At 39.2% G+C, this 27,910-nt stretch overlaps 1 long non-coding RNA gene across 6 annotated transcripts in view; it reads right to left on the bottom strand.

Annotated features, from left to right (window-relative positions):
- The window catches only part of LOC122461070, a 114,263-nt gene that overhangs the window by 5,349 nt on the left and 81,004 nt on the right, over positions 1 to 27,910 (bottom strand). For 3 of the 6 annotated variants that reach the window (XR_006282775.1, XR_006282778.1, XR_006282779.1), the window contains one exon: positions 8 to 3,997. This is a non-coding gene — a long non-coding RNA (uncharacterized LOC122461070). Of the gene's footprint in view, positions 1 to 7; positions 3,998 to 9,766; positions 9,846 to 16,704; positions 16,795 to 27,910 lie in introns of those variants that run through there. The other 3 variants (XR_006282776.1, XR_006282780.1, XR_006282777.1) reach the window with 2 other exon arrangements.

Below are 27,910 nucleotides of genomic sequence, written 5' to 3'. Positions count from 1 at the left end.
ATCTGTGGATGTGTTGGAAACTGAACTTCAATCTCTTGAGTACCAGTCTAGTGCTTTAACCACAAGGTCCAGTCTGAGCCTAATTTATCAGGGTCATCATCAAAATTAGGCAGTTGAAAAAAAATCAAATGAAGTTACATATGGCATTTTCCACTTTACTCCATTGAGTTTATTGGAATTATTTGTGTGCTCATATGCAGTGGTGTTGCAGATTTGGGTTCCTAACGAGATATACTTCAATATACAGGCCCACCAGAAGTAATAAAGATAATCTGACCATCTTTTATTACTGTGTGCATGCAGTATCCATTAATCTTAAAAATAAAGAAAAACTAGGGAGAAACCTTGAGTGAATTTGGAGCTGAAAATGATCTGTTTTGGTCTGCTGGCTTGCAAATGGTTTTCTTTATGAAACTCATGAGTCCCCTGGAGATAGCTGCAGATCGATGAGCTGAGCATAAGATAAACCTGCTGCATGAGTTTATAGTTAATTGCACATCATCTTTTTGTCTCGCCATAAAAAATTTCACACCCACCTTGCACAGTAAAGGTAACATAAGTGTCATAAACCATATGTCTCCTGTGCTTTCTTTTTGCATTATTCAGTTGGTCTTGTTGTTAGAATGCTGTTGAAACAAGACAAATTTGCTAAACCAGAGATGAAGCATACCACATCTTTTTTCAGATGATCTCCTCCATCGTCTAATAAGGAGAAATTCCTCTGAGAGTTATTTGCATACAAATAGCTTTATTTCTAATACAGTCACACTAATTCACACATCTGGTAGCTAGCACACACAGCATATGGCTGACTAATTTGCATAGTGTGAAATACACCCATATGCAGAGAGCTCAGACACAAGACATGCACACCTTCAATGGGAGTTATGGGAACCTGGTCCCTAGCATGAGCTTAAATTTATAGTTGAAGTAATTTAGGTCCTCACTGTTGCCTACACAGAAGGAGCTGGAAAGTCCTTCTGCATAGATAATAGTCAGGACCTAAGTTAGTTAGACCTAAGTAAACAGCAGCCTCACTGTTTACCCTGTACTTTCACAGCCCCTCTCTGGCAGAGGAGCTCTTGTTCTTGCCATGGTCCCCAAAAGTTCCACTCAGGAAGGAATTGTGGTTTCCATAGCACAAAGAGGGCACCACACAGAAAAGTCAGTACTGATGCCTCACCACTTCCCTAGCCATGGATTCTGCTCTGAACACAGCAGCTTCCATGGAATCTAGGGAAAGGGAAAAAACATGCCACAGATTTAGTCCTCGACCAACCAATATTTGTCCCCTCTTCAGCCACAGAGGCAAAGTGCATGATCTCAGCTATGTAAATAAGGAGGAGTAAGGAGATAGTGAATGTGAACTGTGACACAGTGGCCTTATAGACAGCCTCACATGCAATACCTTATAACTACAACAGGGATGCTACATCATCTGTAGCTAAACAGGTATTTAATTCCTGATGGCCATGTAGGGGGCAAAATATTGCAAGAGCTGGCCATTTCAAGGTATTTCCATTCCATCCAGTGAAAAGGCTGGAGTTCATCTTATTTTGGTCCCACATATGGTTCACAATGGACAGTATGATCATGATTTGATCTATGTAGTAACGTACCACCATCGTGTAATGTCTCAGGAATGAACATTTCTAGCTACATCATCAAAAACCAGTCTGGGCTGGCACAAATTTGTATGCCACTTTACATGGAAAAGACAAGAAGTATACTTCATCACTATTTTAAACCATGTCTATTTCAAGCTTGGATGCCACAATCAAAAGTGACAGTTCTAATAATAAATAAATAATTTAAACTAAAAAAGTTTTTAAAAGCCACACAATAGAGGAATTCACAGGAATATCAAAGGAAGAGATGAGTTACTGAGAGGAATGAAAAATGGAAAAAGAACCCAGACAAAATAGGTTGCATAGATGAAACACCTAACAACTCTCCATCACTGATTACTTGAAGAACTTACTAAATGTTTCAAGAATGGATATTCAAGATGGATGGTGACAGGGAAAACTGTCATAAGAAAAATAATAAGAATAAGAATAATAGAGAAGGCTGAAGTGATCCTGTGAGTTAAAGACTGATCATATTTTTACCAACCATATGGAAACTTCTAATGTCATTTCTTTCCAAGAAGTTCTGGATAGCGCTAGCTCAAAGGAATGTTGCCTCATGAGCAAAAGAGACTGTACAGTAAAACACAAGTGGGACAAAAGACCACTTCGGCTGAACTGGAGGATTGCAGAAGATAAAAAAAACAAGAATTTAGAGATGGTGTGGATGACTATCAAAAAGCATACGACAGCCTCCCACATTTGTGGATGCACAAAACACTAAAAATGCACATCCAAAGATCATTTCCTTTCTGCAATAATCAATGGTTAAGCAGAACAGTTGACTCTACCTTAAAGAGACTGTCACAGAGATACAAATTAAAACAGGAATCTTTCAAGGAGATTCCTTATCAACAGTGCTGTTCATGGTAGTGATGCTGTCACTGACATGGAGGCTTCGTGAGGTAAATTGTAGATACCAGATCAGGAGAGCGCAACAAGCAGTTAACCATTTATACGTGGAAAATCTGAAACTACCTGAATGGTGACAAAAGGGGATATGGAGATTGATGGTGAAGATATAATGCTGTGGGTTGTCTTGGCTAGGATAGGCTAAATGTGTGTTGATATCTGTTAAGAGGGACAAATGGATATAAACAGATGGCATACAACTTAACCAAGGTACTATCCAAGTGGTCTCTCAGCATGAATCCTACAAAGGACATGGAATCAGGGAAACGTTAGAACAACAACATAAGGAACTCAAAGGAGAAATGAGGAAAGAATATTACAGATTAATAAGAACAACCTTAAGAACAGAACTCAACTCAAAGAAATTGTTCCAAACCATTAATATATGGGCAGTAGCAATCATATGGTACACTGCCAGAGCGAAAAAAAGAGAAGAAAAAACTGAAATCCACACAAGAAAGTTCAAGATAACAAACAGCATAATGAATATCTTTCAAAATGAGGACAGGATGTATATTCGACAGTGCATTGGAGGAAAAGTTCTGCTATCCATAGAGGAAGTAATTGACAATGATGACTAACATCAAAATATACAGGGGTCAGCATCCATCTCTTGCAAGTGCCCCCTTTTCTCTGGCCGATATACCTGCAATTACAGTCTTCTTTTGGGGTGGCACCCACCTCTCATGGGTAGCCTCCTTTGGTTGGTTGGGTGTAAGCCTACTTTTGGGTTTAATTCTTATATTGGGATGGCACCTGCCTCTCGCAAGCACCCCCCCAGCTGATGGTTCTTTTGGCGAGTCTTCAGTGACTCAGCCTCCTGGCCAAGCCACATATTCTGTAACCCCTTCCAGTGTATACAGTCCAAGTTCTTATGATGGCCCTGGTATGAGGCCGTAGCGCTAAGACTTCTCGCAGAGGCACTGCCTTCTTCAACCACCCAGACAATGGTTAAGCAGTACCCACAGTTGGTGGTGTTGCAGTAGGCCTCTCGGGGTGCAGTCTCCAACCAAACCAGAGGGGCCCACCTCAATACCTTGCTGGCCCAGCCAGGTTCTGTGCTCAGTCCCTGGGGGCTTCAACCCACACTGACCTTCTGCTGGTCCTGCTGCTCTTCCTGCCAGCCAGGCACCTGGTCTTCAGGAGCCTTCCCTGGGCTTCAGTCCTGTTTGCAGTGAATGCTCCGCAGTGAGCTGTCCATGGTACTGCCACTCTTCCAGCCAGTCAGCACCCAGTCTTCACTCCTCAAACTCCACACAGCAATTGAACTCTGCTCTGCTGCTTGTCTTATATAGGGCTTTTCTGGCCCCAGATTGGCTGCTCCATCAGCCCCTCTGATTGGCCGCTCCTCTGCGGCCACTCTACGCTGCCTGGAGGACTTCCCTCTGCTATATTCTTGGGCAGGATGATGCAGGGCCACAAGTCCTCCACCAGGGAGCCTCTGGACCTGGTACACCCTGCCACAGGGAGTAAGAGCCAGAGTAAGATATCTTCTGGTTGTGATAAACAATGGCTGAACATGCATCCCAACCCAAGAAAGCAAAAAAAAAAAAAGAAAGCATAAAGCAAATAGTCAAAGAAAAACTTGAAAGATTTACACAGAAATCAATGCATGGACAGTGGTGGAGAGAGAGAGATCAAGCCCATTAGTGATCAAAGGTTAAACACCTGACTTGTAGAAGGGTACCTCAAAAGAGAGACAGCGTGCCTCATTATGTCTGCACTAGAGCAGTCCTTAAGGCTTAATTACTTTCTAAAGAAAAAATGACCAACAGAACTCCTCTCTGAACTACAGAATATGTTCCAAAAAGGAGGAGACAGTGGAGCATGTACTGAGCGCCTGCAGGAGCCTGGCTGGGAGAGAATATATGAACAGACACAATGAGGTCACCAATTGTCTGCATTGGAGCCTCTCTGGCACATACAGAATTAAACAAACAAACTATGCAGGATTATGACCACCTAATTGAAAGCTCTCAAGAGGACCAAGTGGCTAAGATTTTATGGGGTCTGCAAATCACCACAGACCAAACAGTCCAGGCAAACGGGCTGGAGATAGATGTTGTAGAAAAGATGACAGGACCATGTGTAGTGGGGTTCACCTGGGGGCTGGCAGGCTGTAGCTCAGGAGCCTTCTAGAGTCTTGGGACGGCCTTGCTGGACAGTCTTCCAGTTGGCCAGAGGAGGAGGAGGAGGAAAGGATAGGGGGACCCAGGTCCTCATTCTCCACCAGGGCCCAGCCCAGGGCTCAAGGGGGAAGAGGTGAGGAGAGTGTCAGTGCCCTGTTAGCTGATATATCAGGCCAGCCTCCCCTAGGCCTCTTCCTACCTTCCCATTCTTCTTTCAGTTTGGGGCATGATCCTGGCACTCTGTTTTCCTCTCAGCAAAGGGCTGCTCTCCCAGTCTCAACAATTCAGATAACTAGCTGGGGCCTCCCAGCTCACTTTCAATGTCCAGTTTCAGAGAGAAGGTGGGAGAAAAAGGATCACGCCTCTGGCATCCCAGTCAGGTCTTCGCTACATTCCAGGCCCATCCCCTATAGATCACCGTCCCAAAATCTAAAGCCTAGCTGCCTTCCTACAGACAGTCACACTCTCTCCCACACCCCAATTTGACTGTTAGATCCTCTTACGTCAGACCTCCATTTGGAACATGCTCTGCAGCTGCTGAGGGGCAGGGCCTTCTTGGCCCAATACTGCTCTACCATTCCTTTACCCTTAATAGAAGGTCTGCAGACTCCATCATACCATGTTAATTGATATTGCCATACCAAGCAAACAGAAGCTTTTAAAAAAAAATAAAAAACAAGATAGCAAAGTAAGAAGAACTCTGCCACAAAGTGGAACAATTATGGAGAACTGAAATAAAGACAATGCCATTGAGCACTTGGAGGAATCCCAAAGGGTATGGATGAACAGCCCAAGCACAATCACTGATCTCCAGAATACAGTGCTCTTAGTTGCTGTGAGAATTTTAAGGAAAGTCAAAGGAGAACAAGTGCATTTGAGCACCTAAAATGCAGGAGGGTTTAATAAAACTCCTGACTACCCAACCTACAGAGTTGGTTCATGATCAGGATTTATTAGTGACTTCTGGGGATAAATTTCAGACAATACCTTTCTCCTTTTTATGCTTAAAGTTCTTGCATATTGTGAAGGCTAATTGTTTTTTTTTAAAGTCCCCATAATGGGACAGTAATAAACCTCCTGGTTTTCATTTGTGTTCCCATCCTGTCTTCCAAAATCTCTCTTCATCTCACCTATTGTAAACTCCAGTGACTATTTGTAAAAAGAGAGTACTGATTCTCCTATTCACTCCCTCATTTCAAAGAAAAGTAAAACCTTTTCCCAATACTGCTACTGCTTAGCTGACTGCTTCAGAGACAGGACTCAGCTAAAGTGTTTAGCAGGGTTTCCCCAGGAAGCAATCAGAAACACGCTGTGGGAATGAGCAAAGTGAGTCTAATGGACAGATAAAGGATTTATCTCAAGTGTTCTTTACAGTATACAGCCTTGATTTCCAGAATTTAAATCTCTAGCAAATAGCTGTTTGCTGTTCTTCTCAATGCAACAATTCACTTACTCTTTCAAAGGGTCCTTTACCAACACCAACAACAAAAATAATGAAAACCAAGAAAAACTGTGCTCATTCTTCTTGAAAAGCTTCTGAAAGTAATGTCTGTTAATTACTGAATAAAAACTAAAAAAGTTTATTCAAACAAAACTGTCTTCTAACACTTAACCAATAGCTCAGCCTTTTGGATTAACAGCAAAATGTAAATGTGGGTCCCAATTTATTATGGAATTGAAGTATGTGCCTAATTTTAAGCATGTGGGTAGCAATCAGTTGATTAAAGTTCAGCATGTGCTGAAGTAACTTACTGAATCAGGGTTATATTTTTACCTGAATCTTGCTTACAGTGAGGAACATAGTAAAAGGTTTCATTGGTTTTGGTAGGAGTGCAATCAGGAGTGTAGCTTTAAATAGTTGACTACTTATCAGTTTGGCTCTTGCCTGCTTTGAAAAAAAACCAAACAAACAGGGGTTTCCTCCCCCATTTCTTTCAGATGGCTGCCACTATATGGGGAATTTGTTTTAATCCAAGGAGCCTCTTTTTGGTGGTTACAAATGTAGCTGGTCAAAATAAAATTTGAATACTGGCATATTAATTTCTAAAAAGTGACAGTTGTGTGAGTTCTGTGATGTAGTGATATCATCACTGCACAATAACTAACTATACTGTTAAACTGAATAACACAGAGAAATAGTTCTGCTTCAGTGAGTACTTAGTGTCGTAATTATGCTTCCTCTTTTTAAAATGTAATGCTTATTCTAAAATGGATAAAGTGTATTTCACATATTTGAGTTGTAAACACCTCTGTGTATTTGGGAAATGAATACTTTTAATATTGCTGCCTCTACATTTTAGAGGAAGAAAAGCTTTGCCTCTGGCAGAATAGCTAGGGGATAGTGGGAGAGAATTTTCAGCTCTCAGTAATAAAATAAAATGGACTTTATCCTAAAATTATAGAAAACAGTTTAGTAACATACAATCCTATAAGAGTACAAATAATGCACATTAGTGGTTGTGGATGACCCTAACTGTACTGCTGCATGCATTGAAAAAATTTTGACCCCCACCCCCATTCTGCCAATCAAAAAAGTTTAGCCTCCTTTTTCTTCTTCTCTATTCCCGCAATTGTAACCCTGACACATCAAGTGATGGGGGATCAGTGCTAAAATGGGAAACGAGTCTTTTAAGGTAGCTGGCTTCTCCCCCAACCCATGATTCTTGGGACATGGCCTAGAGCACAGTGTATTTAGGCCACATGGTCTATTCTTGTTGCCCTAGCGCTGGAGATGAGCTTGTGCAATGTGAGAGTGTGGATCTTTCATAGTGGACAATTTCTTTCTGTCATGAAATTGCTTCCAAAGTCATGATGCCCTCTAAAAATGCAGAGCCCAATCCAGCCTGCATCTTAAGCCATACCAGATTTCTACATAAACAAGCAACAAGTCAGGTAAACAATAATCTAGAGAGACACGGGAAACACAGAATCTGCTCTTCAATGTGCAGCAGATATTTGATGAGTTGAGACCTTTATGAAACTGTGAATGGCAGTGAATGGAATGACAGTTCCATATTAAATTACTCTTTCAATTCAATGCTATAAAACAGGTACTTCTAAATGAGATTATATTTTGTGCAGAAGGCAGCACCTTGGATGCACACAAGGTTATTGTGTTGTAAAGTTTAGCATCCTATTGAAATAGAGATAGAGTTACAGGAACCTGCATGAGCAATATTTCTTCAGAACCAATATATTATTTTTGCATCACTTGTTCCATCAAAGGGAAAACAAACACTGAATTCAACAGCTTCCCAATTCATCTACCTAGACCACATTATATATTTTAAAGGAATATTGTCACCTGCTTCTAATTTTTCCTCTTCAGTATTTGTCATCTGAGAATCTCTAAAATCCTCATTTATTTTACGTTTTTCTATGGTAAAAACCCTTTTACCTCATTTAGTGACAGAAGTTTTGAACCTAGTGTGGTTTCTTTTATTTATAATCTTGCTGTGCACTAGGAATGTAATGCTATCAGCAGGAATATACACAGATCCAGGATCAGCAAGTTTGATACCACTGCATACCCAGTTTAATAGCCAATATAGTCAGGGGTACTGATCTCTGCCATGAGACAGGGTATTAATGTTTTTGTAACCCTAACTCACGTCAGGTCATTGGTTCCCATAAATAAAGCCTAGTAGCCTTCTACCAGCTCTTCTCTGTGTCACCCTTTTATTAGAACCAATACATCATGGTGCAGTAAGCCTCAAACTTATTTGGCTCTGGTCCACGAAATCATTAAAGCATGTGCGAAGTTACAATAATTGAAGTCAGTGGATCAGCGTCAAGTTATTCTTAAGTGCCTTGCTGGATTATGGTTTTGGTTATTTTGTTTAGGAATGGCAGAAATGTTTTGGCTAAAATAAGGCCTGACCTGAACTTCTAGACTCAAATTAAAATCAAACCTGAATGCAGATAATACCGAGAACAATTCTGTTTCAGCCTTTCATGTACTTCTGACCTCCAGCTGGTACTAGAAGAGCCAAAAAACGGAGAAAAAAAGTTGTTGATATGGTACAATATTTCTGGCTTGATTGGAACCTAGTAATATTGGACATTTCTATCCTTGTAAGAATTCTGTCTCAATTTACAGCTATTAGGCAGCTTGAGTAAGGTTGACATAAGCTCATGAACAAAACCCTATGTATTGGAGGAAGGCACATCCCTAACTTGGTTTTTATTTTCCCCAAGAACAATGCAAACAGAGGGCAATTTAGATCCTGAAGAACCTTGGTTTCCAGATGCTAAGAATTGTACAGTAGGTCAAATTGTGAAGCTCAGCAAATTCCATCTGTGTGGGCCAACCATTTAAACATATATGAAGGACAGAAAAATTACCAAGAGATCCAGACAAGGAAAATACTAAATATAGTAGCTGCCAGTCATATTAATATAAAAATAGTTATCAGTGAGAGTTTTGCCTGAGTAAAATGATGGGATCAAGCCACAAAAGGAAAGCTTATTTTCATACGGTGGCATCAGCACTTTCTCACTGTACATACACAACATTGCATGTGACTTAATGGGTCAATACAGTTGCCTTAACTATACTGCAGTAAGGGGGCCATGCTTGTGGAACTCTGCCATATGCTGTTATGCATATGCTGTTATGCCATATGCTCTGCCATATGCATTAGCAGTACTGTAGAACTTCAGAGTTATGAACATCAGAGTTACGAACTGACCAGTCAATCACACACTTCGTTTGGAAGTGGAAATATGCAATCAAGCAGGAAAAAAAAAGCAAACACAGTACAGTACTGTGTAAAATGAAAACTACTAAAAACAACAAAGGGAAAGCAGCATTTTTCTTCTGCATAGTAAAGTTTCAAAGCTGTATAATGTTAATATTCAGTTGAAAACTTTTGAAAGAACTATAATGTTTTGTTCAGAGTTACGAACAACCTCTATTTCCAAGGCGTTCATAACAGAGTTTCTACTGTATTAGATTCTAAAAGTACTTTATTACGATACTGTACAAAGAGAGTCAGCTATAAGTGGATGTTGTTTGGAACATAATACAAATATGATGTAACATTTATATTGCATGAACAACCACCCACTTGATGCATGACAATATATTCCACATACTATTTAATGACCTGTGCTGCTGACATGAAGTGGCATATAAGTCATCTTTAGAAGTTTGATCAACATGCTTTCACAGGTACTGTGAAAAAAAATTCTGCTTACATACTGTATGTATGCAAGTTTGCAATGCCATGTTACCCCTAGGTGATCTGTTAACTTTGGACAGTTAACTTTGAGAGAGACGTTGCTCACTTGCTGTACCAGATGTGCAGGGAAGATACAAATCTATATTCCTGACTCAAAGACTTTCATCACTGGAAGTATCATGGGTCTATAAAACAGATGTTACTGTATCCTAGAACAACCAACTATGGCGGATGTGTGATAGACTCACAAAGCCTTGGTAAGTATCCAAACCTTTGGGAGTTAATGTGAACCAAAGTTACATTCTGAGCTTTGTGGACTCTGCCATCATTATTTGGAACCAAACAAACAGAAATTTAAAGGAATCAGGATGATAAAAGGAAGAGATGTTGCCTCTCCTTGCATTTTATATTGTAAATTTATTTGATAAATAATGTCATTTTCTATATTTCAGTGGGCTTGATCACAACTCCAACTAGTCAATTACATAAGACACAATATTTTCCAAAGATCAAGTTCCAGTCTAAAATTAGTGTTTGTTGAAAAAAATTCTGTATTATATTAATGTACACCAAATTAAATAGAGTAGGACCTTTCAAATAGTCATCTTGTTATGTGTAATACTTTTGTGGACACATTTTCAAATGACACACAGATAAATGATGTGTACTAAGTAAAATGTCAAAGCAATGACTTGAAAAGCCCCTTTTTATTGGCTCGCTCTCAAATCCATTTTTACACATTTCTAGTGTCCGACAGAGTAACAATCAATACCTTGGCATTAATACATTGAGGAATTTGTAACTTTCTTGACTCCCCTTCAGCTCAAAAATTGTGACGTATGCATGACTCACAGATGGCTGCTGCTGCACTCACACAAATATGAAATCCTCTAAGGCCAAACAGAATAAAAGGCACAATATGAAACTTAAAGCTTGAGAAGGGACTCTTCAGAGTCTATATATTGGGCCAGGTCTTCAGCTGGTATAAACTGCTACTATAGCTCAACTGAAGTCAAAGCAATTGCAATGATGTATGTGAGCTGAGGATGCAGTCCACATTTCATAATATACTTTTAAACAAAGACAATTAAGAGTCAGATTCTGGTCTCAGTTACACTAGAGGATACTTGAATTATTCCAGATGCAGCTCTGAATAAACGAGACCAAAAGTAAGCTCTCAGAGCTCAATTCTCTCTGCATTGCATCAGCTTATGTCAATAAGACCCAAGTTACCACCTCCATTTGGCTCAATGCTCACTCTGCATGGAAAACCCAGAACTGCTTAGTGCCGCCCCCAAAATTGGAGTGGCCAATCTAGACTACGATGGTTGGGCTATGCTCATTATTATTAATTATTTGTATTACTGAAGTGCCTCGGACCTATAGCCGTGGACCAGGACCTCACTGCGCTGTATGCACACAGAACAAAAAGACAGTCCCTGACCCCAGGGGCTTCCTCTTATTCAGCCTTCATTAGAACATACAGCGGAAAACCCCAGGGAGAGGCAGTGGTGATGAATCTCTGTAATTCAGTGCATCTTTGTTTTCATTATTGTATTATTTTGGAAACACAGGAATTGCCCAAATACATCAGACCTGAAGTCCAGTCCATGTAGTCCAGTATCCTGCCACTGAGAGTGGCCAGTACCATATGCTTCAGAGAAAGGTGCAAGAAATCCTGCAGAATGAAATAATGGGATAGCCTGTCCTCAGGGAAAGTTACTTACAAGGTGGGAAATTCAAAACTGATAAAATGAAATACTTTTTCAACACAATTTGTAATTAGTCTGTGGAACTTTTTGTCACAGCAAATTATTGAGACCAAGACTTAGCAAGATTGAAAAATAGGAATTGGACATTTATATGGATATCAAGAATATCCAGAGTTGTCATAATAAATGCTAAGAACATTTTTGAACTGATCTTATACCTCATGCTTTAGGGTTTACACCAATCTTTAACTACCAGAGACCAAGGTGAAGCATAATGTGGGGAAGCAGATTATCCCAAATCCCCCTACTGCACGGTTCTTACACCTTCCTCAGGAGCATCTGGTGCTGACCACTGCTGAAGACAGGATAGTGGGCACAATGGACTTTGTGTCACATCTAATGTAGCAATTCCTTTTGTTCCTCCTATTCCAATAGTTTTAGCCTTATAGTATGATGGTTTATATCACTTCCAAAATTCTTGGGGTTTGGTTTTTTGGTTTTGTGTTTTTTGTTTTGTTTTTTTTTTGTTGTGCTTGTCCTATTGTAATAACCATAATAATTGTATGTGGCTTCAGGTATGTGAGGAACGAAATCAGTCTGGGAAACAATGGAAAGAAAAATATTTCCATAACATCTGACAGGCTTTTCCATTTGACAGTGTAATATAGACTTGAATTTTGGAAGCCTCTTGTATTTTTTATTTAGTCACTGTATCTACCAAGAAACAAGCAAAATACTAATAAGGAAATTCTTTGTAGGTGAGCACTAATCAGCCAAATGACACATGCTACTTAAAACTCATTAAATAAATTGCTTATATTTTGGGCAATATATGAAGAGACCTCAAGAGTACTCCATGTTTCCTGCTGTTAGAATCAAGTGAGCTGGAGGTGATAAATGTAGATCATTTGCCAGACTAATACTGTAATTCAAAACTGCCAAGTTCGTTTAGACTGTTATGCACCACCATGTATCTAGATATATAAACAATAGGATTCATATGCTTGAAAGCAACATGGTTTCTGAATTAATGATTAGGTTGCTAATAGAAGCACAGCTTCAAAAACGTCAAGGTTACAGTCTTACTTTCAGCAAAATAAAATGATGCAAATTGAGCCTTACTTATTACGTTTTTAGGTAATGTTCCAAATAAGAGCCCTCATATGATAAAAAGATATTATTTTAATATAATGTAAAATAGAGAAAGGAGTTCAGTCAAGATGAATATTCTAGAGGGAACAACCAAGGCCTTTTCCTCCCCCTACCCCCTCTACCTATACTTTTCTGCTGAAGAGGTCTTTTGGTTTCAGTGCAAGCCCTACTGCTGTAATGGACTATTGGATATGATGCCCAAATAATACTCCAATCAGGAGCGGTGAGGACTATAAGCTGAAATAAAAACATTTTAAAATGCTAGTTAAACTCTAATTTTAATGCACTTAATACACAAATTTAGTTAAAGGAAGTCACTTAAGGCAATTATAACAAAAGTAAAAGCTTTATTCTGAGTTGCCCTGCATCTGCATAGTCATTTACGCCCCTGAAGAGTGAGCATAGAGTTCTTTCTGACTTGGTAGCATTTTGTACATACTTTATACTGGTGTCAACGACTATGCAAGATGTAGGGCAAAGGAGAATCAGGCACTATTTATTGCTGGCTAGCCCCGGGGTCAAGAGGTCCCTCAGTGAGTGGTCTTATCATCATTTGAGTTCACTATATACAAGTTCAAGCTTTTCCCAAACTTTCCAGGCTGGCAGTGTAGTGCATCACAAGCAATATAGCAAAGACAGTTTATTGAAGTCCCTTTATCATTAGAATAATTGGATGACTACATTAGACATCTTATATTGGTCTAATGGATTGCCTCAGATATGGTTTCAAAGTACATTGAAGGCTCTGGATAAATCTGTGTAAAGACACCCGCAGGCCCAGGGAAATTCACTAAGATTCAAGGGATATATTATAGGATAGAAACTGTCCTTTTTCTCCCTCCGCTCCCAAAAGAGCAACTGTAACAACCATCATCCTTGCCATCACGTGCATTCGGACTTAAGACATCCTGAGCTGAGAACAGAAGTCTCTAAAACATAAGCTAAAGGAATCAGCCTCATGGTTGAGAGCTATAGCAGACTCAGATCACCTGTGGATCAGGCACAGAGGGGAACCCATAATGCATAGCAAACCACAGGTTACCCAACACCATCAAAAATAAAAATAAAATAAAAAATAGCTCACAAATTATTTGTCCTGTCATGAATGCATAAACAAGTGTTTACTTTTCTTGCTTCCTTTTGCCTTCTGCCCATCCTTCTGCCCAGGATGCTGTTGGAAATGTATTTAACCTTATTGGGACTCCCAACCTATAATATAGGACCGGATGTTCAACTGGTACAAATCTGTTGAGTCCTGTAGACTTCGGTGGAGCTACATCTATTTACACTGGCTGAGAATATGACCTGCAGATTTTAAATTAGTTTTCCTTTAGGCCAAAGAATACTTTAAGTTCTCTTAACCTAACAAGCTTTTTTGAAGGGGCTGACTTCTATAGCCTCTGGCTCCTTTTCAAGATATATGAAAATTGATGTTTCTGTACCACACTATTGTACATAGTCAGGGAGAAGCACCACTTATTTTCCCTTCAGACGTTAGAAAGGAAGAGCTTGATCCTGCCCCCCCCCCCCAAAATGCACTGATCTGAAAGCAGCATTCAGCCCCCAAGGTGGAAGGTGACCTTGCTGCTGGATTTGCAGCTAGAATTGACAGGATAGCATTTGGAGAATGGATTAAATCTTGGTGACATTTCTGTGCAGAATATAATGGGAACCACTTGTAACCAAAGGAAAGAAGGTCAGATACTTTGGCAAGAAACCAATAATTAACCCCGAGAGAAAGGGAGAGAATTATAAATTATATGTACAATAGATATTATAAAATAGCAAAATACTGTAAAGGAAGGTTCACAGAATTTTGTCTATTGTTCACTAGACCCACCCTACAAAATTGGATTGCATTTTTTACTGTCAATCCCATCATACAGTACATTCAGGCTTAAAAGCACAAGGTAAAAGTGATGAACAACACAGGAACCACAGGGGAATCCAACGTTTCGTTAATGAGAGTGTGCAGCACAGCTAGCATGTTACTTTTGCTTAATAAGAGGGGAGGCAAAAAGAGGAGCCTGTAACAAAGCACTTTATTTGTATGCTTTGGATCTCATTTACAGGGGAATAAAGCTGACGGGTTTTTTTGTTTGTTTTTTTACACTATTCTTAACTCAATAAACAGTATTTTTTTACAAAATTAGATCAGAAGCCTCAAGAGAACACCATTATCTACTATTTAGGGCATACCTATATCCGGGGTCTGGTTCATAAATCTGGATTTAAAAAAAAAAGAGAGAGAGAAAGAATAGAACTTTTGGAGGCCCAATCCTACATCCACTGAAGTCAACTGATTCTCTGCCACTGACTTGAGTACAGGGTTGCACCCTTCTATTTTAAATACTGAATTTATTTAAATATACGGAATGCTCTCAGTCAGAAAATTTCATATCAATTTTTAACAGATTGCATGAGAACATGCAAAAAGGTTTTATAATTAGGTGTGATTCCCTGCAACAGGTAACAAATTTACATTTACAATCATGCAACACCCAAAGTCTGAGGCATCCAAACATAGGCGTCAACTTCCTGAGTTCCCGGGGGTGCTAGATTCCTGTTCTGTCCCAGGCCCCACCCCCACTCCACCCCTTCCCCTAAGCCCTGACCCCCCGCTCTGCCTCTTCCCACCCCTTCTCCCTCCCACCCTGTGCCACCACCCGTTCCTTCCCTGGCTCCTCCTCCCACCCCAGAACCTTCCACACACCGCTAGCAGCTGATTACCAGTGGGCAGAAGACATAGGGAGGGGAAGGAGCTGATCGGCAGGGCTGCTGAGCACCCTTTTTTTTCCCATGGTGCTTCAGACTCAGAGCAACCACAGAGTCAGTGCCTATGTACCCAAAATTAGTGGACAGCACTGAAAATTTGATCCTAGGTCTTCACCAAGATATTGAGGTTGGAATTTTCAGTAACGAGGATTTGGGAACCGACGAAAATAGGATTTAGGGATTCCTTTTTTAGTTCCCTAACTGGGTTCCAACTCTTCAAAGACTAAAGCATGTGCTTAATCTGATGCACAATGCATAAAGTAGGCCACACGCATATATCTCTGGAGAATCAACTACTTTATCGATACTATTTTATTGTTTTGAATGTAGGAAATGGCATCCATGGAATCGCTACGGAGCGATTATTCAGCATTTGAAAATTGAATAATTTATTTAGCAGTCTAACTTTTTATTCCTACTTTTGAAAATCTTGGTCTAGAATTTTAATGAAACTTGAACTTTAGGGAAGGATGGACTTGGAAAAACATGTCTGACAACAAAGAGTTAATTTGAGAGAGAGATTCTCTCCAGGTATTTGATGTCCCATTATCAACACTCTGTCCCAACACAACACAAACAACATAACCCCGCCAGTAAAGAGTCTATGACCACATTCTCAAAGGCTAGCATAAGAGTCACACGGCTTGGTGTTCATGAATAAACCCACAACTGCACATATAAACTGGCTAAACTGGGATAACACATAAGCTAAGCAGACAGCCTGAGGTACACTAAAGCAGCCGGACAGGCAGAGAAATAGGCTTTTGAGGACCTCACATGCAGTTGAAGTGTAGACTGCTCCTACTGCATCTCCATCTCCAGCGGTGGATAAGCAGTTGCATGATTCCTCTGGATTTCCACTTTGAAGCACCATGAGCTTAATGGCCCATTTAGTTTTTGATTTACTTTCAGTTTCCATGGCAATTCTGTTGTATAAAACTACACATTTCTGTTCTTGGTAGGAGATCTTCTATTTGTCATGTAAATGAGTGACCTGCTTGGCCTCTTCAAACATTAGGTGGAGTTGTAAGCGCACAGCTGAGAGGCTAAGTATATTTATTGCATTTTAATAGTGTTAGTGCATTTTAATAACAATGATATTCCCATTTAGCATTTTATTTGCTACATCAATTCTAAAAGTCCCCTCTTATTAGGTGGTATGGGTCTTTAAGTACTCCTGCTCTGAAGTACTAAAGGTAATAAATAAATGCACCAGTGTCATTTTTCTTTAGTCCAGCTCCACAAATCCCTCTGAAATACTGACAATATTGAAACACAATGCTAATGTCTTCCACTGGTAACACTGTAAAAAAAAGAGCTATTATCCCACTATTAGAAATTGAGTGAATCATCTAAACACATACAACAGAAACATGTTAAATTTTTAAGTAGTCTGTAACACAAAATATAGCTCTTTTGGTTTCAAAATACTGTGGACTACATGCTAACATACATGAATGGGTATTATATTTGACCCTGGACCATATCTCTTGATGCTCTAATGTGATCACTTTGCCAAGAAATTTGAACAAATACATGGTGAAAAGATATTATTAGCCCTACACGGTTACTGTTAGTAACAGACGTATTTAAAAAAATGCTTGATGAGATCCCTTTGCAAAGTATTAGTACCTGATAAAATGTCGTTCATATTGTAGATCATTTTGAAACTATTAGAACTCAAATTAGAGTCGTATCATGATTTAGTAAGTGTTTATTTTCCCCGATAAAGTAAAATACACTATTGTTCAGATGTAACATTTTCACTGCCGTGGTTGTTATGAGAAACCTCTGATTTTTATTGCTAACAGTGTAGATACAATATGGGAAGTATGAACAGCAGCCACAAAAATATCTTGTTTTTAGGAAATAGAATGACATGCTCTCTCTCAAACAATAGACACACTCGTATGCCCTGATTTAAATAAATATATATATATAAAATACACACACACACACACACACACACACACACACTTGCATGCCTAACTGACACAGACAATTACAATAATTGCATGCACAACTTGGATAGTGTGAAAATAATCATTCACTTGCATATGCAATTATGCCACTTGCACGTTCAATTACAGTAATTTCTCAAACATTTACACAATCATTTTTGCCCATTACTTTTAAAAAAATCAGATCTAGGTTTCTCTACTGTAATCAAAAGTCAATTCATGCACAAAAAAGTTAATTTGACGTGGTCATAAATAAAGCATTGATATTTCATGGATCATTCTACCTTCCGTCACCCTACCCCAACCCCAAATGACATGCCAAAATTCCCATAGTGTGAAAAAGAGGAAGAACCTTCTGTATGGTCTGCGAGTCTATGTTCTCTGCTAGTGCTTTCTCTTGGTCGAGTACCATTAATATATTGTATTGAGTTGACATCTGACAAATCATTTTCTCTCTACAATTAAGTTGTCCTTTTCTTGGGACAGTCAAGTTTGGGGGGGTTTGGAGCATTTCTTTTTCAGTAAATTCATTAGAAATTTGATTTGCTACATCTCTCAGAAAACCCAAATAAATAGAGAGAGCCTTAAGCCTTCCAGTCTAGAACAATGTCCAACATCTGCTGTTTATAATAGTTCAATAGATGGTGGAAAATCCCTTAATCTATTCATCATTCATTTAATTTTGCATTCTGAAAGCTAAAGTGCAGTAATACTCTGAAGAAAAAAGTGTAAAAATAGCATCCTGGAGTCCATCCACCTTAACTGAGTCTAGGAGTTTGCTCAGATCACAAGCAAAAGATTTTTCTCAAGGATATCACAGTAAACTTAACTGGAAATCAAGTTTTGGGTTCTTTGTGCATAGCAATCGGAATAAATTCACTTATTTTGGTGATGCATCAACTGGTATTGAATCCCATTTCCTTTGTCGGACCATATATTTATATTCTTCTTATCAGCATGCCAGAAGTCAGCCCACCACCACCACCCGATCTGTCTATGGACATGACCCTCCAAGTGTGGAATTGGGGCTCAGCAACCTCTACAGCAGGGTCACTCCCATCTTCCCCAGATCCCATACAATGCATTCTGGGAATTAAATGCTATGCAGGCCTAGAGGGGATGTATACAGGGTGGGCTGGTGCAGGGAAGGAGTGGGCAGGCAGAGGTAGGGCTCTGGAAAAATACTCATGCCCAGCAGACATTATTAGACAGGCAATACAGGAACTGGGTGAACGAGTGGGAGGAGGAGGTCCAGAGACAGCTGCACTGCAAGGGACCAAAGCCACTAGGATAAGAGAGTGAATGCGGTCACAGAGCCTCTGAACAATTACCTTGGCTTCAAACTGAATGCGCCAAGATCTTGGTGGTTGCCTGGAGACTGACCAACTTTAGGGGCAGTCCCCAGAGGTTATTTCTGAAGGAGTAGGAAATCTGGGCCAAGATGAGCACCTACTTCCCTGAGTAGCCATGAGGTCATCTTACTGTCAACTTGGTCCTCCCAGGCCTGCTCCCCCACTCCCGTTTTTGTCTAAGATGGGTATGTTGGTCTTATTTTAATTTTTGTGGGACACCCATTGGAGAAGGGACTGTGTCTTTAAATGTGTCCTCACCTCACTAGGGAATGGACTTTTGCTTGATTGTTTTCATGTAACTTTTGGGACAGGTGCCTAAAGCAGCGTTTTTTTGCATTTATGGATATATAGATAAAGAATATCCTATGGGGCTCAATCCTGCTAGGCTCTGAGCATTCTAAACCCTGGTCCAGCCAAGTATTTGTTTAACCAGGAATGTGAGTCATCCTACAAAACAAGCACAATAGAACAGCTCACATGCTTCAGGATTTTGCTTGATCAGGGTTGCAAGTGCTTAGCACCTTGCAGAAGCAAGCTCTGGAAGAGAAATAGCTCTTCTTAAATCAGTTGTTAACGTCTAGATTTTTAATCAAATCTAAACATGTTCAATACTCAGTAGCAATTCAGAGGGAGAAAGTATGCTATTATTTCAAGCCTGGGAAAGGCAAAGGACTAACTGGCATAGCTCAATCGCATAAAATATGGAACAGAGTCTGATGAATGAGTACTCTGCAATTTCTGTCATGTCATTTATAAAGCTGCCTGCCACTTCTGCATTGCTACAGCAAATTTGACTACAAACTAAATGTAGATGGAGGCGACCGTGATAGAGAGAAATGAACTGTCTGTGCACATGAGACCCAAATGAACTTGATACTGAGAGAGAAGACAATTACCAGAGCAGCCACATGCCATACATCCCCTTCTCTGTAGTTCATAAAAACTCAACCCCCAGGTTATCCAGCACTGTTAGTCAACTTTATGGCAAATATTAATTGGTGGGGGATACTGGTTGGTGTTCCTAGTTATAGAACTTTAACTGCCATTTATCACAGAAACAGCCCACTGTGTCACCGTAGCACAGCTACAGCTTTAGTTTGATCAATGAACTCATGTATTAGGCTTTGTAGGAAATAAAATGCTTTCTGTCCATTTGGATTCTTGAGGCATGGAGCTTGTTGATTTTTAGCATTCATTTCTATTAATGGATTAAACACATTTAATAAGGTATTTTGGATGTCAATAAGGAACTGCATTATGGTTGATAGCAGCAGGGGAAAGGGCCATTTCAATAAAGAATGAAGCCCAATATGTATTGAAGAACTGAAGGTTATGCTGCCACCTTGTGACAACATCACAAAGTTTTGTAAAAAGAAAAGGAGTACTTGTGGCACCTTAGAGACTAACAAATTTATTAGAGCATAAGCTTTCGTGAGCTACAGCTCACTTCATCGGATGTTGTGCATTTAAAGTCTGTCCTTTAATGGAAAGTATTGTCCTGATTGCTGTGGATTTTCATTATACGAAGTGTCAGCCATTCCTATTTTTGGAAAGTTAAATGCGTTTCTCTGATTCAACTATTGTATTTATAATTTGGCCAGAGAGCAAAAGAGCCAAATTCATCCCATTGATTTCAATAGAGTGACACCAGACATGAATGTCCCCTAAAATATTTAACTCAAAAATACCCTTAACCATAAGGATCATCAACAAAGTAAAGGAAAATGTATTTATAAACATCTTTCAGATAATACGTACCTTATAAAGCAGTAAAGGCTAGCTCTGGATTTGCTTCCTTTTGTTCAGTTGCAAATTCTTAAGGCCAAAGATAGATGGTAGGTCCTAATGTACCGTTCAAAAATTGAAATGTGTACACTAGTATAAGTGGGGCCTGCTTCCTTTGTGTAAAATGTCCATTTTATCCAGTACCAGATGGAAGGCCGGGACTACATTTTCCAGTACTCTGTCTACTGAAAGGTCAGAACATCATACGTCAGGTGTAAGGGTGTTCCTGCAGCACAGTATGGCACTCTAAGAAAGCTCTGCAGGAGTGGGGCTTGTACAAACTGAGGTGCAGGCTGTTTCTGGCACAAACTTTAATCAAATACTCTAATCTGAAACTGTAACACTAGCATTCAAAGCCTCTACCATGGATTCCCTCATTGATAATTTTTACCAGGTGCTGACAAGCGCTCTCAAACATTATTTATTCAATGACCCCATCACCAACCGTTTTACTTCAGGGAGGTTGCATGGGAATCGCAAAGGATCCTCTGGTTAAACAAAATCCATGGCTTGTTTAAAAGACTCAGTAAATATGTGTAACTGTAGATACCTCTATAATTAATGATGCCGCTCATGGTGATCACAAGAATTAAATTTATTCAAAATTACCTATTACATCTTCATTAGTGCCCAAAGTTTTTTTTCCTCGATTAATAGGAGCAAAGTTAATAGCAAATGAATTAAAAATGATCTGTCATTTAAAACATTGACAAAATTTCTAAGAAAAAAAACAGTGAATGAAAATTAAATGATTAACTTTGTCCAACGTGTAGGATATTAAAAAAAAAATCAAGAATTTCTGAATCTGTTTTAAAATGTATTTAATTATCTATAGAAGAAGCTGGAAAGGAATTAAGGAGCAACTTTCAGGAGTGCAGATACAAGATAGCATAGCATTTTCTATTGTACTTCTTAATAGGAAGTTATTATATAAAGGACCTCTATGGAAAATACTTCACCCACCCTCCTCCATAAAAAGAGACTTCCCTTTTCCCCCTCTTGCAGAAAACAAGGAGGGAAAAATCTCATTGACATTCATCTGAACCATAAGGCTGTCCAGCCTCCTCCCTCTCCCTGTCAATTCATGGCCTCACCCAGCAAGTGAGCATGGGTACGGCTTTAGGTGGTAGAATAGTCTCCCCCAGAGAAGTCCTAGAATCCCTATGGCTTAAGACATTCAGAATTAGAGTAAACAAGACATTTGAAAATATTGTAGAGCACAATCCTGCATCAAGGAGATAGATGAGTTGATCTAAGGGCTTGTGTACACTTACCGGGGGATCGACACATGGCAATCGATGCATCGGCAGTCGATTTAGCGGGTCTAGTGAAGACCTGCTAAATCAACCACAGATTGCTCTCCCGTTGACTCCTGTACTCCACTGGATCAACATCACATAGCGTGGACCCCGCAGTAAGTAGATCTATGCTATGTCAACTTGAGTTATGCTATTCACGTAACTCAAATTGCGTAGCTTAGATTGATTTCTCTCTGTAGTCGAGAGGGAGAGGTCATTTGGATCTCACTACCATGATTGTGTTGTCTGGAAGCAGTAAAAGTATTTGATATAAAATGCTGCCATATTAGGATATGGTCTTACGCTTAACTGTGTAAATTTACGAAACAAAAATAAAAGAAACTTGATTAAAGCAATATGGTCCAGTTTTATCTCAAAGAAAGGAGGTAACTGGGAAATCCATCACATTGCCACTATGTCTACTTAATCATACAATACAGTTCCACATATGAGGAACACAAAATTATGAATTTGAAGAGTATGACTGAACAACCAAGTGTAAAGAGATAGCTGACACCTTTGTTGTTGGAAAAAGATAAAAGTGGGTATTGGTTGTTATTATAGCATTTTTATATATATCAAGAATAGCAAACCATCATAGCATCTGAGCAATGACATTGCCATGACCTCCAACATCAGAGATGCATGTAACTAAATGGACAATGGCAGCATTTTTTGTTTTGTTACATTAATAGGTATGTTCAAGGTTTTCTGTCATCACTCTCTGCATTAATTTATTCCATGAGCTGGCTTACTTAATAGTTGGACTATTGTTAATGGAGTTATATTGATTTACCATGATGTTTGCAGATTTAATTTTAAAGTTATTATGGTATGTAGTGAATCATGACGTTAGAAGCTGAAGGCCTCAGGTTCTGTAAATTAGCCTAGTTCCATTGGTCTCACTGGAGCTCAAGTGATTTACAACACTTGAGGATCTGATCCTTAAAGTTCTTTCAGTACCAGAGAAATTCATATATAGGCCACTAAGATAATATAGCATGGTCTTTAGTGTGAAAAGAAATATATTTTACAAGAGATATAAAAAATAAACAATATAGCTACAATGGGATGAATCATATAATCCAAACAAGGACAAGTCTTGGATAGACACCCCAATAAACTCCAATCTTGCACTCAGACAGAGGTGACAACAGAAATTCGTTATTATTTAGACGTCAGAAGCCGAATCAAATATTCCTCATCTCCATTCATTGCAGACGAGTTCAAAAATAGGACTCAGGAAGTGATATGAATGAGAGTTTCTGGATCAAATTCCTGTCTTCATATATTCCTTTTATGGCTGTTGATTAATTCCAGTTAACTCACATAATTAACTCAAACAATTAATTGTGATTAAAAATATTAATCACAATTAATCAGTTTTAATTGCACTGTTAAGCAATAGAATAGCAATTGAAATGTATTAAATATTTCAGATGTTTATCTACATTTTCATATATATTGTATTGTGTTATAACTGAAATCAAAGGGTATATTATGGATTACAAATATTTGTACTATAAAAATGATAAACAGTATTTTTCAATTCACCTCATACAAAAGTACTGTAGTGCAATCTCTTTGCTGTGAAAGCACAGCTTACACATGTAGATTTTTGTGTGCTACATAACTGCACTCAAAAACAAAATGTGAAGCTTCAGAGCCTACAAGTCCACTCAGTGCTACTTCTTGTTCAGCCAATCACTAAGACAAACAAGTCTGTTCACATTTACAGGAGATAATGCTGCCCTCTTCTTATTTATAATGTCACCAGAAAGTGAGAACAGACATTCACATGGCACTTTTGTAGCCAGCATTGCAAGGTATTTATGTGCCAGATATGCTAAACATTCATATGCCCCTTCTTGCTTTGGCCACCATTATAGAGGATATACTTCCATGCTGATGACCCTCATTAAAAAAAATAATGCATTAATTAAATTTGTGACTGAACTCCTTGGGGGAGGAATTGTATGTCCCCTGCTCTGTTTTATCTGCATTCTGCCATATTTCATTTTATAGCAGTCTCAGGTGATGACCCAGCACACGTTGTTCATTTTAAGAACACTTTCACTGCAGATTTGACAAACCGCAAAGAAGGTACCAATGTGAGACTTCAAAGGATCGCTATAGCGCTCAACCCAAGCTTTAAGATTCTGAAGTGACTTCCAAAATCTGAGAGGGCCGAGGTGTGGAGCATGCTTTCAGAAGTCTTAAAAAAGAGCAATACTCTGATCAGGAAAATACAGAACCCGAACCACCAAAACAGAAAGTCAACCTTCTGTTGGTGGCATCTGATTCAGGTAATGAAAATGAACAGGTGTCAGTCCACGCTGCTTTGGATTGTTATCAAGCAGAGCCCATCATCAGCATTGACGCATGTCCCCTGGAATGGTGGTTGAACCATGAAGGTACATGAATCTTTAGCGCATCTGGCACATAAATATTTTGTAATGCCGGCTACAACAGTGCCATGAGTGCCTGTTCTCACTTTCAGGTGACACTATAAAATGAGAAACAGGCAGCATTATCTATTGTTCTATGATTAACTCCAAAAGGCTTTGGATCAGGCCCTGATTCCCCTCTGTAGTTAATAGATTTTGTGAGAGAATAGTTTTTCAGAATCTAATGCAATAACCCATGGTTGCATATATCCTAAACATTCATGAAGATTAGAACTTCCAACCTCTAGCTCTAAACTACAGCAGTCACTATTGAGTCAGCTAAAGCATCAACTTTAATATATCAGCTATGGAATTGTTTGGATAGCAGAAAGCATTAGTCAACAGCATTCTATGAATTTCACTGGTAATTACTGAATTATATATTCACTGAATAGTATTTATCTAGTTATAGATTTCATCAAGTCCCACAAAAATGTATTTTGCAAACTAACTTTTGGACAAAATTTGAAATTCATCAACAATCATCAGCTACTACTACACCAGCTCTAGTCAGGCAGCATTGTAGGACACATCTATTAATATTTATGTAGTTTTGATGAATTCCTACCAGCAAGGGCAGTAGTGCACAAACTCATTACCAGGCTTTTACAATGAGACAGTTCAGTTCTATTTAGGACTTGTCTACCCTTGGATAATTTACCAAAATTGCTCTTCCAAAGTGGATTAAGTTAAACCAGAAAAGGCACTCTTATTCCAGAATCACAATGTCCAAATGGGGACTTGTACCAAAACAACTTCTAGAACTGTGTCGTCGTAGCTGTGTTGGTCCCAGGGTATAAGAGACAGTAGGTTGGTGAGGTAATATCTTTTGTTGGACCAAAATCTGTTGGTGAAAGAAGCTTTTGCGCCACACACAGCTCAGACACACCCAAAAACAGCTCTATGTAGCTCTAAAAGCTTGTCTCTTTCACCAACAGAAGGCGGTCCAATAAAAGATAGTACCTCACAAACCTTATGTCTAATATTCTGAAACAGGTATTCCAATAAATTTCCAGGTGTGGACAAATCCTTAATCCCAAAATTAAATCTTTTCTTAGTATTTTGGTACTTAGTATCAAGGGCCTGATCTAACTCCTCCTGAAATCAAGGGAAAGACTCCCATTGACATCAATGGAAGTTAGATTAGGTCCTAAATTAAAAGTGTAATATAGCAACAACCTATTCGTCTACAACACAGCTCAAGTCCTCAAAAAATGATCAGCTCTCACAGATATATGTGGAAGACATTTTGGTAAAATTAGGCTGAATGTAGCACATTTGTCAACATCTACTAACAGCCAGTTTCCTAAGGGCATGATCCAAAGCATTGAAGGCAATGGGATTCTAATCATTTGCTTCAGTGGACTTTAGACCAGGCCCAACATGCACAGAATGTATGCATACTTCTCTGGTTTAATATTTATTTTCTCTTCAACACCATAGGACATTTCATAGTTATATATTTTATTCATCTTTGGATTGCAGTAAGCATACTTATCAGCAGCATAGCATTAAATTGACTGAACCACAGAGAAGTAGGTAAATAAGCACTGCCTTTTATCTTTTTCAAGTTAGGTAAATCAAGTTACTTTGTGAAGTAGGCATTTGTTTTGGCCAGTCTGGAGATTAAAAAAGTCATTTCATTTTCTTTTTTTTTAATAAATGCATGTTGCCATCAGTGTGTGCATCTATTCAGACGAAGATGTCACTTTGCATAGCTTACAAAATGCACTGCAACTTCTACATTTTGCAGAGAGGGGAGGAGGACTTTATTCATGAAGTGATTTGCAGCTTGAGAAAAGGGTTTTTTTTTTAAGTTGTACTTTTCTTAAGATGATATTCCTTTTACTGTAGGATATATATGCAAGTATGCAAAAGGCGAGTACTGGTTTCTTATAAAGAAACCAGATACTCAGGGAAGGCTATCCTCTTCAGTCTTGGTAGACAGCCCACCTAGGAGAAGGAACTCCTAACAAAAGCAGGGTGCCATGCCCCTCAGGATGGACGAAAGCAACAGTAGATGTTCAAGGGGAGATGGACACTACTGAGCATTATTGTCCATAATCACACACGATGATATGGCAACACTTCAGCACAGATGTGGACAAATTTGTTGCCCTGTTCAGGGAAATCAATACATTTTCCCTGGGTAATTCTAGCAGTGCATTTGAGAAGGGGTGCCTGGATTCCAAGCAAATTAAACTGGTCAAAACAAGGTTTTCTCCATCGGCACATGGAACGTTTGTAAAATGAAAGCAGGTTACCTATAGCTAGTACAAAATGAAATCTCCTTGTATATAGAGGATGTGATTGGTTTGTGAGAGTCCATATGGACTGGGAATGGAATGACAATTGCTGAGGAAGGAAACATGCTGATCTGGAGTGGTGACAGGATAAGACAGCACAGGGATGTGCTGCTGATCAAAAACCAGATCAGCCCCTACACGATGGCCTACAAATCAGTCAGCAGCAGGTTGATGACCCTCAGATTGGTAGCTCACCCTTTTAATGGAACTGTTTTCTAAAGTTATGGCCATACTAGCAACTGTGATGATTAAGAGGTTGAAAAATTCTACAGTGACATTGAGGAGGAGTTAGTAGCTGCTTACCAGAGACATATCTCATATCTTGTACCTATTGACTACAATGAATGTGCTGCTCCTGGGAGTTATCCAAAATGGTTCAGCTGTATTGGGAAGTTTGAGTATAGCAAGACAAACAGCAGAGGACTGCAACTCATGCAGTTTGTGACTGGAAATGACTTAGTATTAAATGCTTTGTTCAAGCACAAACCAGCATGGTGATGGACTTGAACATCACTGGATTTGCTGAATCAGAATCAGATTGACTTAATCATGACCGTTTCAAAGAGATGGGGTTCCAGTGCGATGCCAGTCAAAGCTTCAAGAAGGCCAACATAGGATCCAATCATAACTTAGTAGCAACAAAGACCAAATTGTGAAGCAAGAAAATTTAGCAAGTATCTTCAAAGTCTATTAGAGTGGTGACAAACTGAAAGCCCATGAAACCCAAGTGGAATTCAAGAAGACAATTGAACAAAAGTTGCAAACCACTGACCTCGGCACAAGTAGCATTGATCAGACTGAAAACATCTCCTGCTGCACTATATAAAGAGTGAAGATAAACTCCTGGGGAAACGCGATCTTAAAGAAATCTTAGATCACAGAGAAGACTGATCACACAACTCAATGAGGGAATTTAGGAGCACAGAGAAAGAGACTGATGAAACTGCAAGAGTGAAATATTCCCATATGATCTGAATGCACTGATTAAAGTGGCAAAAGAAGATTGGCTTGAACAACAGTATACAGGACTCTTTTGGGGCAAATGCCATTAGGAAGGTCTACCAAACCCTCAAGTCTCAAGAGGTTTCTCTAGCAGGAAAAATATAATTTCACCCAACACCTGAGGTAGGTATTGCTTGGAAATAGGTATTATGAGTGACACAAATTCTAAGTTGGAAATGAAATAAGTAGAGGATGTTTATGAGAGAAGTTTGACTTATCCTTATGAACCTCCTCCTCCAATTGAAGTTGAGGAACCAGTACAGACTCT

Source organism: Dermochelys coriacea, chromosome 7 (genome assembly GCF_009764565.3).
Source record: "Dermochelys coriacea isolate rDerCor1 chromosome 7, rDerCor1.pri.v4, whole genome shotgun sequence".
NCBI classification, from domain to species: Eukaryota; Metazoa; Chordata; order Testudines; family Dermochelyidae; genus Dermochelys; species Dermochelys coriacea.
Note: the sequence above shows the minus strand (reverse complement) of the source record. Positions and strands in the feature narration are given on the sequence as shown.